The sequence below is a fragment of the Poecile atricapillus genome, chromosome 19, assembly GCF_030490865.1.
Source record: "Poecile atricapillus isolate bPoeAtr1 chromosome 19, bPoeAtr1.hap1, whole genome shotgun sequence".
Taxonomy (NCBI): domain Eukaryota; kingdom Metazoa; phylum Chordata; class Aves; order Passeriformes; family Paridae; genus Poecile; species Poecile atricapillus.
In genome coordinates this window covers 8345233-8357629 of record NC_081267.1, presented here as the reverse complement: position 1 = coordinate 8357629, position 12397 = coordinate 8345233, and the positions used below count along the sequence as shown (strand labels likewise).

Sequence of the window (12397 nt, the reverse complement as noted above, 5' to 3'; positions counted from 1 at the left end):
AGGCAATGATGCCCGCCCAGCAGCGCCAGCGCCAGCACAGCCAGAGCTGGGCGGAGGCGAGACCGCGGAGGGATGCTCGGGGACGGGGACGGGGCCGGGGCAGCCCCGCCTGGGGCCGGGGGCGGACCGGGGGCATGGCCCGGGTGGGCACGGGGAGAGGGAAACTGGAAGAGGAGGGGACACAGGAAAAAGGCGACGGGGATAGGGTGCGGGACAGTGGGAGAGGGAGAGGAGAATTGACGGAGTCAGGTAATTCGCTTTTTGTCTTCTGCTGCTGCTGCCTCTGCTGCCGCCGCTGCCGCTGCAACTGAAGCACCGGGACCGTTTGTCCCCGTGTCCGTTTGTCCGTTGCCCGCTCGGCCCCGCCCCGAGCCCCGCGCTCCCCGGGCAGCCCCTGAGCCTGGCCAAACACGGGAGCTTTGCCCTGGTGAGCCAAGAGCCAGAGTCTTGACTCCTGCACAGGGGCACAGCAATGCCCTTGGCTGCTGCTGTGCCTTGTCCCTGCTGAGGGTCAGACACTGTCTGAGCACATTCCCTGAATGCAGAATTTGCACCTGAGCCAAGCACTGCACTTGTGTCTCCAGCATTGCTTTCCAAGTAAAACAGGGGGAGTCAAACTGGGTGTAGCTCATGGTATTTTACAGTGTCTAAAACTTGCCAAGTCTCAGATCTTAGAGGTGAGATCCATTTGGAATGAATGGGATGGAGAAACAGTGCAAGATGGAAAAGGGAAACATAAAAATAAACAGAGAAAAATAGAAAAAAACATATTGGTTGTTTCTTTTGATTTTATTTTCATTTCTTATAAAAGTTGTTTCAATTTTCCCAGAATCTTTTCTCCAGTCCTGTCCTTTCCAAAAACCTGTCCTGGAGAACAAGGCGCAGCTCCTGTCACAAGATGTGCCCCCAGCTGCAGCTTCTCTTGGCTTCCCACACTGTGAATGCAGCACAACTCTTGCAGCAAAGCAGGACAAATATCTGAAGAACTTGACAACTTGTTCTTTCTTTTCCTTGTGCACTGGGGAGTTGTGCCATTGGTAAGGTTTTCATTGTTCCTCTTCTAGCCAAAGAAAACATGATGGGCTGCCAGGAATTGTTGGGGAATACAAGCCTGGCTGAATGTGGAGAAAGAATCTCCAGAGCCTGCAGCCAGCAGTGGAGGGCTCATCATTCTAAATGCCCCATGGACATCTTGAAAGTGATCTGGAACGTGAAGATGGGCTGACAGAGGGAGTTTGTTTCTGTGTTCAGTTTAGATGATTCTACATCTCTTGCAGTGGTAGAAATCAGGAGCACAATCAGTTGATGATAAGCACCAGAACATGATAAGCTGGAGCTCTCAGTGGATGAGAGAAAGAATGTGAAAAGGAGAAATGCAGGGAATGACTTGGTGAACTTTGTGTGTAAGAAGGGTCATTTTTTCTTATTTTGTGGGTTTTTTCCTAATTTCTGTGGGGTATTCAGGAGATTTGATGGAAAGTTTCTGGAATTTGATAGGGTTTTGGGAATATTTAGGGATTTTTTTTTTAAATTTTTTGCAATTTTGTGAGATGTTTTTCAAATTTTTGGGGATTTTGCAAAAGTTTAAATATTTTGTGTGATTTTTATGAAATCTTGAAAAATTTTGAGTAGAGCTGAAGGATTTTGAGGAATTTTTCTTGATTTTGGGGTATTTTGTGGAGATTTGGTGGGATGATACTGAAACTTGCTAGGGTTTTCAGAACATTTAGGCAATTGTGTGGGATTTTTCTGCAATTTTCAGGGATTTTGTGGAGACTTGAAGAATTTTGAGGTATTTTCTTAGATTTCATGGAAATTTATAGGGATTTGGTCAAGTGTTACTGGAATTTGGTGAGGTTTTGAGAAGATTTCTGCAATTTTGTGGGATTATGTGAAGACTTGAAAAATTGTGAAAGATTTTTCTGCAATGTTTTGGAAATTTGTGGAGATTTGGTGGGATGTTTCTGGAATTTGGTAGTGATTTCAAAACATTTAGGGAATCGTGTGGGATTTTTCTGCAATTTTTTGGGATTTTACTTAAATTTTGTAGGATATTGAGGAGATTTTGTGGGAGTTTTGTGGAATTTTGAGGGATTTTGAGCAGACATGAAGGATTTTGAGGTATTTTCTTAGGTTTTGTGGAAATTTGTGGGGGTTTTGTGGGATGTGACTGGAATTTGGTGGGGTTTTGAGAAGATTTCTGCAATTTTGTTGGAGTTTTTTCTGCAATTTTGTGGGATTTTGTGGAGACTTGAAGAATTATGAGGGATTTTTCTTAGATTTTGTGGTATTTTGTGGAGATTTGGTGAGATGTTTCTGGAATTTACTGAGATTTTCTGTACATTTAATGAATTGTATGGTATTTTTCTAAAATTTTGCTGGATTTTGTGGAGACTTGAAGTATTGTGAGGGATTTTTCTTAGCTTCTTTGGATTTTTGTTGAGATTTGTTGGGATGTTTCTGGAATTTGGTAGGGTTTTGTGAAGATTTAGAGAATTTTGAGATTTTTTCCTGGAATCTTGCGGGATTTTGAGGAGACTTGAAGAATTTTGTGGGATTTTTCTTACATTTTGTGTCATTTTCTGGAGATTTGGTGGGATGTTTCTGGAATTTGATAGGGTTTTGAAAACATTTAATGAATTGCGTTGGATTTTTCTTGAATTTTGCAGGATATTGGGGAGATTTTGTGGGAGTTTTGTGGAATTTTGAGGGATTTTGAGGGGACATGAAGGATTTTGAGGTATTTTCTTAGATTTTGTGCAAATTAGTGGGGGTTTTGTGGGATGTTTCTGGAATTTGGTAGGGTTTTGAGAACATTTAGGGAACTGTATGGGATTTTTCTGCAATTTCGTGGGATTTTTCTTGAATTATGTGGGATTTTGTGGGGACTTGAAGAATTTTGAGAGATTTTTCTTAGATTTTGTGGTATTTTGTGGAGATTAGGTTGGATGCTTCTGGAATTTGCTGGGGTTTTCAAAACATTTAATGAACTGTGTGGGATTTTTCTGCAATTTGTTGGGATTTTTCTTGAATTTTGTAGGTTATTGAGAAGATTTTGTGGGAGTTTTGTGGAATTTTGTGGGATTTTGAGGCGGCATGAAGGATTTTGAGGTATTTTCTTAGATTTTGTGGAAATTAGTGGGGATTTTTTGGGATGTTTCTGGAATATGGTAAGGTTTGGGGAAGATTTCTGCAATTTTGTTGGATTTTGTGGAATGTTGTGTGATTTTTCTTGATTTTTGTAGGATATTCAGGGGATTTTTGGAGATGTTTCTGGAATTTGGTAGGGTTTTCAGAAAATTTAGGCAATTGTGTGGGATTTTTTTCTGGAATTTTGTGGGATTTTGAGGACACTTGAAGAATTTTGTGGGATTTATCTTAGATTTTTTGGAAATTTGTGGCGATTTGGTGGGATGTTACTGGAATTTTGTGAGGTTTTGAGAAGATTTCTAAAATTTTGTGGGACTTTTCTGCAATTCTGCGGGATTTTGTGGAGACTTGAAAAATTGAGAAGGATTTTTCTTAGCTGTTTTGGAAATTTGTGGAGATTTTGTGGGATGTTTCTGGAATTTGGTAGTGATTTCAAAACATTTAGGGAATCGTGTGGGATTTTTCTGCAATTTTTGGGGATTTTTCTTGAATTTTGGAGGATATTGAGGAGATTTTGTGGGAGTTTTGAGGGATTTTGAGCAGACATGAAGGATTTTGAGGTAGTTTCTTGGGTTTTGTGGAAATTTGTGGGGGTTTTGTGGGATGTGACTGGAATTTGGTGGGGTTTTGAGAAGCCTTCTGCAATTTTGTTGGAGTTTTTTCTGGAATTTGGTGGGATTTTGTGGAGACTTGAAGCATGTTGAGGGATTTTTCTTAGATTTTGTGGTATTTTGTGGAGATTTGGTGGGATGTTTCTGGAATTTTGTGGCATTTTATTGTACAGGTGTGGAATGTTCTCATATTTTGTGGGATTTTGAAGAGACTTGAAGAATTGTGAGGGATTTTTCTTAGATTTTGTGGAAAGTTGTGGCAATTTGGTGGGATGTTTCTGGAATTTTGTAGTGATTTCAGAACATGTAGGGAATCGTGTGGGATTTTTCTGCAATTTTTGGGGATTTTTCTTGAATTTTGTAGGATATTGAGGAGATTTTATGGGTGTTTTGTGGAATTCTGAATGATTTTGAGGAGACATGAAGAATTGTGAGGGATTTGCTTAGATCTTGTGGAAATTAGTGGGGATTTTTTGGGGTGTTTCTGGAATATGGTAAGGTTTGGGGAAGATTTCTGCAATTTTGTGGCATTTTTCTGCAATTTTGAGGGATTTTTCTTGATTTTGTGGAATTCTTTGGAGATTTGGTGGGTTGTTTCTGGAATTTGGTAGGGTTTTGTGAAGATTTAGAGAATTTTGTGAGATTTTTTTCCTGGAATCTTGAGGAATTTTGAGGAGACTTGAAGAACTTTGTGGGATTTTTCTTACATTTTGTGTAATTTTCTGGAGATTTGGTGGGATGTTTCTGGAATTTGATAGGGTTTTGAAAACATGTAATGAATTGTGTTGGATTTTTCTTGAATTTTGCAGGATATTGAGGAGATTTTGTGGGAGTTTTGTGATATTTTGAGGGATTTTGAGGAGACATGAAGAATTTTGTGGGATTTTCTTAGATTTTGTGTGAATTTGTATAGATTTTCCAGGATATTTCTGTAATTTAGTGGGGTTTTCAAACCATTTATTGAATTGTGTGGGATTTTTCTGCAATTTTGTGGGATTTTTCTTGAATTATGTAGGATATTGAGGAGATTTTGTGGGAGTTTTGTAGAATCTTGAGGGATTTTGAGGAGAATTGAGGAATTTTGTGGGATTTTTTTCAAATTTTGTGGGAAATTTGTGGCGATTTGGTGCGATGTTTCAGGAGTTTTGTGGGATTTTTTTGTACTGTTGTTGAATTGTCTGGCATTTTGTGGGATTTTGAGGAGAGTTGAAGAACGGTGAGGGATTTTTCTTAGATTTTTCTTGGATTTTCTGGAGATTTGGTGGGATGTTTCTGAAATTTGCTGGGGTTTTCAGAACATTTAGGGAATTGTATGGGATTTTTGTGCAATTGTGTGGGATTTTCCTTGAATTTTGTAGGATATTGATGAGATTTTGTGGGAGTTTATTGGAATTTTGAGGGATTTTGAGGAGACATGAAGAATTTTGAAGTATTTTGTTAGATTTTGTGGAGATTTGTTTAGGTATTCTGGGTTGTTTCTGGAATTTGCTGGGGTTTTGAGACGGTTTCTGCAATTTTGTAGGATCTTGTGGAGACTTGAAGAATTGTGAGGGATTTTTCTTATCTTCTTTGGAATTTTGTGGAGTTTTGGTGGGATGTTTCTGGAATTTGGTAGGGTTTTGGGAAGATTCAGGGAATTTTGTGAGATTTTTTCCTGGAATGTTTAGGGATTTTGAGGAGACTTGAAGAATTTTGTGGGATTTTTCTGAAATTTTGTGGAATTTTGTGGAGATTTGTTGGGATGTTCCTGGAATTTTGTGTGATTTTTTTGTACTGTTGTGGAATTTTGTGGGATTTTGCGGAGACTTGAAGAATTTTGTCGGATTTTTCTTAGATTTTGTGGTATTTTGTGGAGTTTTGGTGGGATTTTCCTTGAATTTGGTGGTCTTTTGAGAAGATTTAGGGAATAGTATGGGATTTTTCTGCAATTCGGTGGTATTTTTCTTGAATTTTGTTGGTTATTGAGGAGAGTTGAAGAATTTTGAGGGTTTTTTCTTAGATTTTGTGGAATTTTGTAATGATTTGGTGGGATGTTTCTGGAATTTGCTGGTATGTTCAGAACATTTAATGAATTGTGTGGGATATTTCTGCAATTTGGTGGGATTTTTCCTGAATTTTGTAGGATATTGGGAAGATTCTGTGGGAGTTTTGTGGAATGTTGAGGGAATTTGTAAAGACATTAGGAATTTTGAGGTATTTTTTCAGATTTTGTGGAAATTAGTGGGGATTTTGTGGGATGTTACTGGAATTTGGTGGGGTTTTGAGAACATTTCTGTAATTTTGTGGGATTTTGAAGAGACTTCAAGAATTATGAGGGATTTTTCTTAGCTTCTTTGGAATTTTGTGGAGATTTGGTGGGATGTTTCTGGAATTTGGTTGGGTTTTGGGAAGGTTTAGGGGATTTTTTGAGATTTTTTTCTGGAATCTTGAGGGATTTTGAGGAGACTTGAAGAATTTTGCGGGATTTTTCTTAGATTTTGTGGAATTTTGTGGAGATTTGGTGGCATGTTCCTGGAATTTGCTGGGGTTTTCAGAACATTTAATCAATTCTGTGGGATTTTTCTGCAATTTGGTGGGATTTTTCTTGAATTTTTCAGGATATTGGGGAGATTTTGTGGGAGTTTTGTGGAATTTTGAGGGATTTTGAGGAGACATGAAGAATTTTGAGGGATTTTCGCAGATTTTGTGGAAATTTGTTTAGATTTTCTGGGAAGTTACTGGAATTTGGTAGGATTTTGGCAACATTTAATGAGTTGTGTGATATTTTTCTGCAATTTTGTGGGATTTTTCTTGAATTTGGTGGGATTTTGTGAAGACTTGAAGAATTGTGTGGGATTTTTCTTAGATTTTTTGTCATTTTGTGGCAATTTGGTGGGATGTTTCTGGAATTTGGTGGGCTTTTGAGAAGATTTAGGGAATTTTGTTCAATTTTTTTTGGAAACTTGGTGGATTTTGAGGAGTCTTGAAGAATTTAGTGGGATTTTTCTTAGATTTTGTGGAAATTTGTGGCGATTTAGTGGGATGTTTCTGGAATTTGGTGGGGTTTTGAGATGATTTTTGCAATTTTGTGGGATTTTTCTTTAATTTTGTAGGATATTGAGGAGATTTTGTTAGAGTTTGTGGAATTTTGAGGGATTTTGAGGAGACATGAATGATTTTGAGTTATTTTCTTAGATTTTTTAGAAATTTGTGAGGATTTAGTGGGATGTTTCTGGAATCTGGTAGGGTTTAGAGATCATTTATGGAATTGTATGGGATTTTTCTGCAATTTTGTGGGATTTTGTAGAGACTTGAAGAATTTTGAGGGTTTTTTCTTAGATTTTGTAGACTTTTGTGGAGATTTTGAGGGATGTTTCTGGAATTTGCTGGGATTTTTCAGAACATTTAATGAATTGTGTGGGATTTTTCTGCAATTTGGTGGGATTTTTCTTGGATTTTGTAGGATATTGGGGAGATTTTGTGGGAGTTTTGTGGAATTTTGAGGGATTTTGAGGAGACATGAGGAATTTTGAGGTATTTTGTTGGATTTTGTGGAAATTAGTGGGGATTTTGTGGGATGTTACTGGAATTTGGTGGGGTTTTGAGAACATTTAGGGAATTGTGTGGAATTTTTCTGCAATTTTGTGGGATTTTTCTTGATTTTTGTGGGATTTTGTGGGGACTTGAAGAATTTTGAGGGATTTTTTCTTAGCTGCTTTGGAATTTTGTGGAGATTTGGTGGGATGTTTTTGTATATTTGGGAAGGTTTTGGGAAGGTTTAGGGGATTTTGTGGAGATATTTTTCTGGAATCTTGAGGGATTTTGAGGAGACTTGAAGAATTTTGTGGGATTTTTCTGAAATTTTTGTGGAAATTTGTGGCGATTTGGTGGGATGTTTCTGGAATTTTATGGGATTTTTTTGTACTGTTGTGGAATTTTCTGGTACTTGGTGGGATTTGAGGAGACATGAAGAATTATGAGGGATTTTTGTTAGATTTTGTGGAATTTTGTGGAGATTGGGTGGGATGTTCCTGAAATTTGCGGGGGTTTTCAGAACACTTAATGAATTTTGTGGGGTTTTTCTGCAATTTTGTGGGATTTTCTTGAATTTTGCAGGATCTCGGGAAGACTTTGTGGGAGTTTTGTTGAATTTTGGGGGATTTTGAGGAGACATGAAGTATTTTGAGAGATTTTCTTAGATTTTGTGGAAATTTGTTTAGATATTCTGGGATGTTTCTGGAATTTGTTGGGCTTTTGAGAAGTTTTCTGCAATTTTGTGGGATCTTGTGGAGAGCTGAAGAATTGTGAGGGATTTTTCAGAGCTTCTTTGGAAATTTGTGGAGATTTGGTGGGATGTTTCTGGAATTTGGTTGGGTTTTGGGAAGATTTAGGGGATTTTTTGAGATTTTTTTCTGGAGTCTTAAGGGATTTTGTGGAGACTTGAAGAATTTTGTTGGATTTTTCTGAAACTTTTTGTAAATTTGTGGCGATTTGGTGGGATGTTTCTGGAATTTTGTGTGATTTTTTTGTACTGTTGTGGAATTCTCTGGTATTTTGTGGGATTTTGAGGAGACTTGAAGAATTGTGAGGGATTTTTCTTAGATTTTGTGGAATTCTGTGGAGATTTGGTGGGATGTTTCTGGAATTTGGTTGGGTTTTGAGAAGCTTTCTGCAATTTTGTTGGAGTTTTTTCTAGAATTTTGTGGGATTTTTTTGAGACTTGATGAATTTTGCGGGATTTTTCTGAAATTTTGTGGAAATTTGTGGCGATTTGGTGGGATATTTCTGGAATTTGGTAGTGTTTTCAGAACATTTACAGAACTGTGTGAGATTTTTCTGCAATTTTATGGGATTTTTCTGTAATTTTGTAGGATTTTTTAAATTTTGTAAAATATTGAGGAGATTTTGTGGGAGTTTTGTGGAATTTTGAGGGATTTTGAGGAGACATGAAGAATTTTGAATTATTTTCTTAGATTTTGTGGAAATTTATTTAGATTTTCTGGGATGTTTCTGGAATTTGTTGGGCTTTTGAGACGATTTCTGCAAATTCGTGGGATCTTTCTTGGATTTTGTGGGATTTTGTGTAGACTTGAAGAATTATGTGGGATTTTTCTTAGCTTCTTTGGAATTTTGTGGAGATTTGGTGGGATGTTTCTGGAATTTGGTAGTGTTTTGGGAAGATCTAGGGATTTTTTGTTTTTGTTTTTTCAATTTCGTGCGATTTTTTTGAGTTTTATGGGATTTTGCAATAGTTTAAATAATTTTGTGGTATTTTTCTGGAATTTTGTGGGATTTTGTGGAGACTTGAAGAATTGTGAGGGATTTTTCTTAGATTTTGTGGAATTTTGTGGAGATTTGGGCACCATTAGGGGTGTGTGTGTCTCACTTTTCCCCAGCAATTTCCCTCTGTCTTCTCATTCCCGACGTTTCTCCTCTCCACCTCTTCCAGCTCCATGACAGGAGCTCAGAAAGAGCAAGAAAACAGAAACAAGCTCCACAGCAAATTCCTGGAAGAAAAATCCATGGATGGCCAGGAGGCTGCTGTGGCTCCTTCCTGGAAATCGGGGATGTTGGGAACACGGCACAGGGTGTCCCAGGACTTAGAGCTGGACACTGAACCCTCCTGGATCTCCTTGGCACCCGTCCCAGGCCAGGATGGTCCTGGATATCCTCCTGGATCTGCCCCAGGAAGGTCTCTGCTCCCTGGGGCGGGATGGGACGGGTAGAGGACAAGGAGTGAAGGTCAGGAGAAGAATACAGAGATGCTTCTTGCCACTGCAGCAAGAAACTTGGTGCAGTGAAAGCTCAGCTGGAGATGAAGGTGGCCAAAAATGTGAAGCACAATAAAAATTGACTTGTTAAATACATGAATAAAAAGAAATTATAGAAATTACATTGTCCCCTTCCAGGATGTGGATGGTCACCTGACAAACACGGACAGAGTCACAGTGCAGGTTTTCTAACGCATTCTTGTATCTGTGTTCAACGCTCACCCCTCCCTTCCCAGAGGAAAACATGCATTGTACCAAGGGACACTGCAATGTCCTTGAAAAGGGCAAGCCCTGCTCAGCAGAAACCAAACCACCCCTGACTGAACCACAGCATCCCCATCTTGAATCCAAACACAGCATGTGCCAGCTCTTGGGAAGAGAGGAATCCCATGGCAGTCAAAACCAGAGCAGTGGGACAAGCATGAGAGCTCTTTGGAATATCTGGATTTATTTAGAATGGAGGCTCTGCAGAAGTTTGGTGAGCTGCTAAGAAAAAACTCTTGCAGTCCTCGCCAGCCATTTCAGGAGAGCTCCCCAGAGACAGAGGAACTTCACCTCCCTTTGTCTCTGGGGGATCTTCTCCGGCACAGAGTAGTGGTTGTTTGAAGTTGGTGCCGCTGCAGTGTCCTGAGATCCGGGGGCTTGACACAGGTGGCAGCAGCACTCTTCCTGATGTGCTGCCACTTGCTCCAGGGGAGGATTCATTGCAAGGGGCTGAGCTCCGGTTCTGATTTCCAGGCTTTTCCCGGCCATGTTCATCTTCAGGGATGAGCCGGTGCTGTGATCCCTGAATTGGGTGGGGCTGTGATGGCACAAAGGGGCTGAGTGCTGGGGTGATGCAGGGCCATGATGTCACACAGCTGTCCTGGCCACAGCACTGTGACATCACCGCGCCAGCCCTATATAAACCGGGCCAGCCCCTGCAGCTGCCAGTGCAGTCACCATGGGATGTGCCGTAGCCATGGGTGACAGTGGTGTCCTGATGCCTGCCCTTGTCCTGCTGCTGGCCGCTGTGGCTGTCTGGTGGGCCGGTGGCCACTGGCAACCATGGAGGTGGCAGACGAGGAAGCGCCCCAGGGTTAGGCCCAGAGGCCCATGGAGGAACCGAGCAGCCCCTGCGGCTCCGTGGTTCTCCAGGCCTCGGGTGACCCCTCGCCAGCGGCCAGGTGCTCCCGCAAGCCCTCTGGAGAGCTCCTGCAGCTGCGGTCCCTGCATGGCAGTGGCCCAAGAGCTGCAGGAAGTGATGATCCGGCACTGGGCACGCAATGGGACATCTGTGCCGCTCTACTTTGGGATGTGGCTGGCGTTGTGGAAACAACTGGAGAAGCTGATGAGGTGAGGCCACCTGCCCTGCTGTGGCTTGCCCAGCTTCTCCAGAAGCCGCCATCCCTTCAGGAGGCTGCTCCCAGGAAGATTGGCCATCGGGGGGAGAGCCTCAAGCCTTGCAAGGATGGCACAGCAGAGAAGACCCGCCATCCATGCAAGAAGCGCAGCCTGTCAGAGAACATCCATGGTGCCAGGAGCCTCCGCTATCTCTGACAGCCTCCATCCCTCAGAGAGGCTCAGCCAGACCTGTCAGCCTGCAGAAGGTGCAGAGCCCAGGGACAGGTCTCCCAGCTCCCTTGGACCCTTGGACCTCAACAACACAGTCGCAACCCTGAGCACTGACATGGCCAGGGAACGCCCACAGGTCCAAGTGGGAGCCCAGCCCGATCCAGGGGAGCCATCTCAGGAGCAGCTGGAGGAGCAGCAAGTGTCCTGGAGCCAGAAGCTGCCGGACCACAGCTCCCAGGTGACGGTGCTGGACGTGCCAGCTGGCAACAGCCCGTGCCTGGTGGAGACAATTCCCGAGGGACCAGGGAGTTTCCTCCATCTCCAGGAAGCCGCTCCCATACAGCCACCAACTACCAACAAGACTTCTGTACCAGCAGGTGAGACCTGAGGAGCTGTCTGAGGCTCCCATGGGGCTCTGGAGGGGCATTCCCAGGCCAGGCCAGGGCTTCTGAGAGCAGCCTAGAAGCAGGTCAGAGCAAAGTGGCTGGCACTGGCTGGGGCCGCTGCACTGGCGGAAACTCGGGGGGTTCCTGGCAGCATCAGGCCCTGTGATGGAGGCATTGTCTCGTCCTCACAGCCCGACAGCACCTGTGTTCCAACGGAGATCGTGCTCATGGAGAAGGTGGGCTCTGGCTGCCGCAGAATCATCCAGATCCTCGACTGGTTCGAGCTGCCTGACAGCTTCGTGCTGGTGATGGAGGTTCCGGAGCAATCTCGGGATCTCTTGCACATCCTGCTGGAGCAAGAGTTCCTGAGTGAGGAGGTGGCGCGCTGGCTTTTCTGGCAGGTGCTGGAGGCCGTGTGGCACTGCACCGCCTGCGGCGTCCTGCACCGGGACATCAAGCCAGAGAACCTCCTCATCAACCCGGAGACTGGCGAGCTGAAGCTCATCGACTTCGGTTGCGGCACCTTCCTCCAGGAGCGGGCCTTCACACAGTTTGCCGGTGAGCCCAGAGCACGGGCCCTGCTCCCAGTGCCAGGCACTGCACGGCCCCATTCCCTCCTGGGCCGCGGGGTGCGGCATTCAGCCGGCTGCCGGCTGCCCTGTGGCACGGGGCAGGTGCTGTGCCCCAGGAGCCGGCTGCCGGCCCTGCCGACAGAAAGGGGCTGCAAAAGCCGGGCCCCGGCTCCTGGGCTTGGCAGGCCCGCAAGGCCTTGGGCTGCTCCACTGGCGTTCTCAGCCTTGCAGAATGGTTTCTTGGCTTTGGCCCATTGTCAGGGGGAGGCAGGCAGGCCTTGGGGGAAAGTTGTGGCCACGGCTGCAGCCCCTGCCTCTGGCAGGAGGCTGGCTCCAGGCTCTGGAAGGCAGCAGCCTGCGCCTGAGCAGCGCCG

General features: G+C 43.3%; 1 pseudogene; it reads right to left on the bottom strand.

Annotated features, from left to right (window-relative positions):
* LOC131586342 (uncharacterized) overlaps positions 1-12397 on the bottom strand; it is a 448419-nt pseudogene that overhangs the window by 322867 nt on the left and 113155 nt on the right.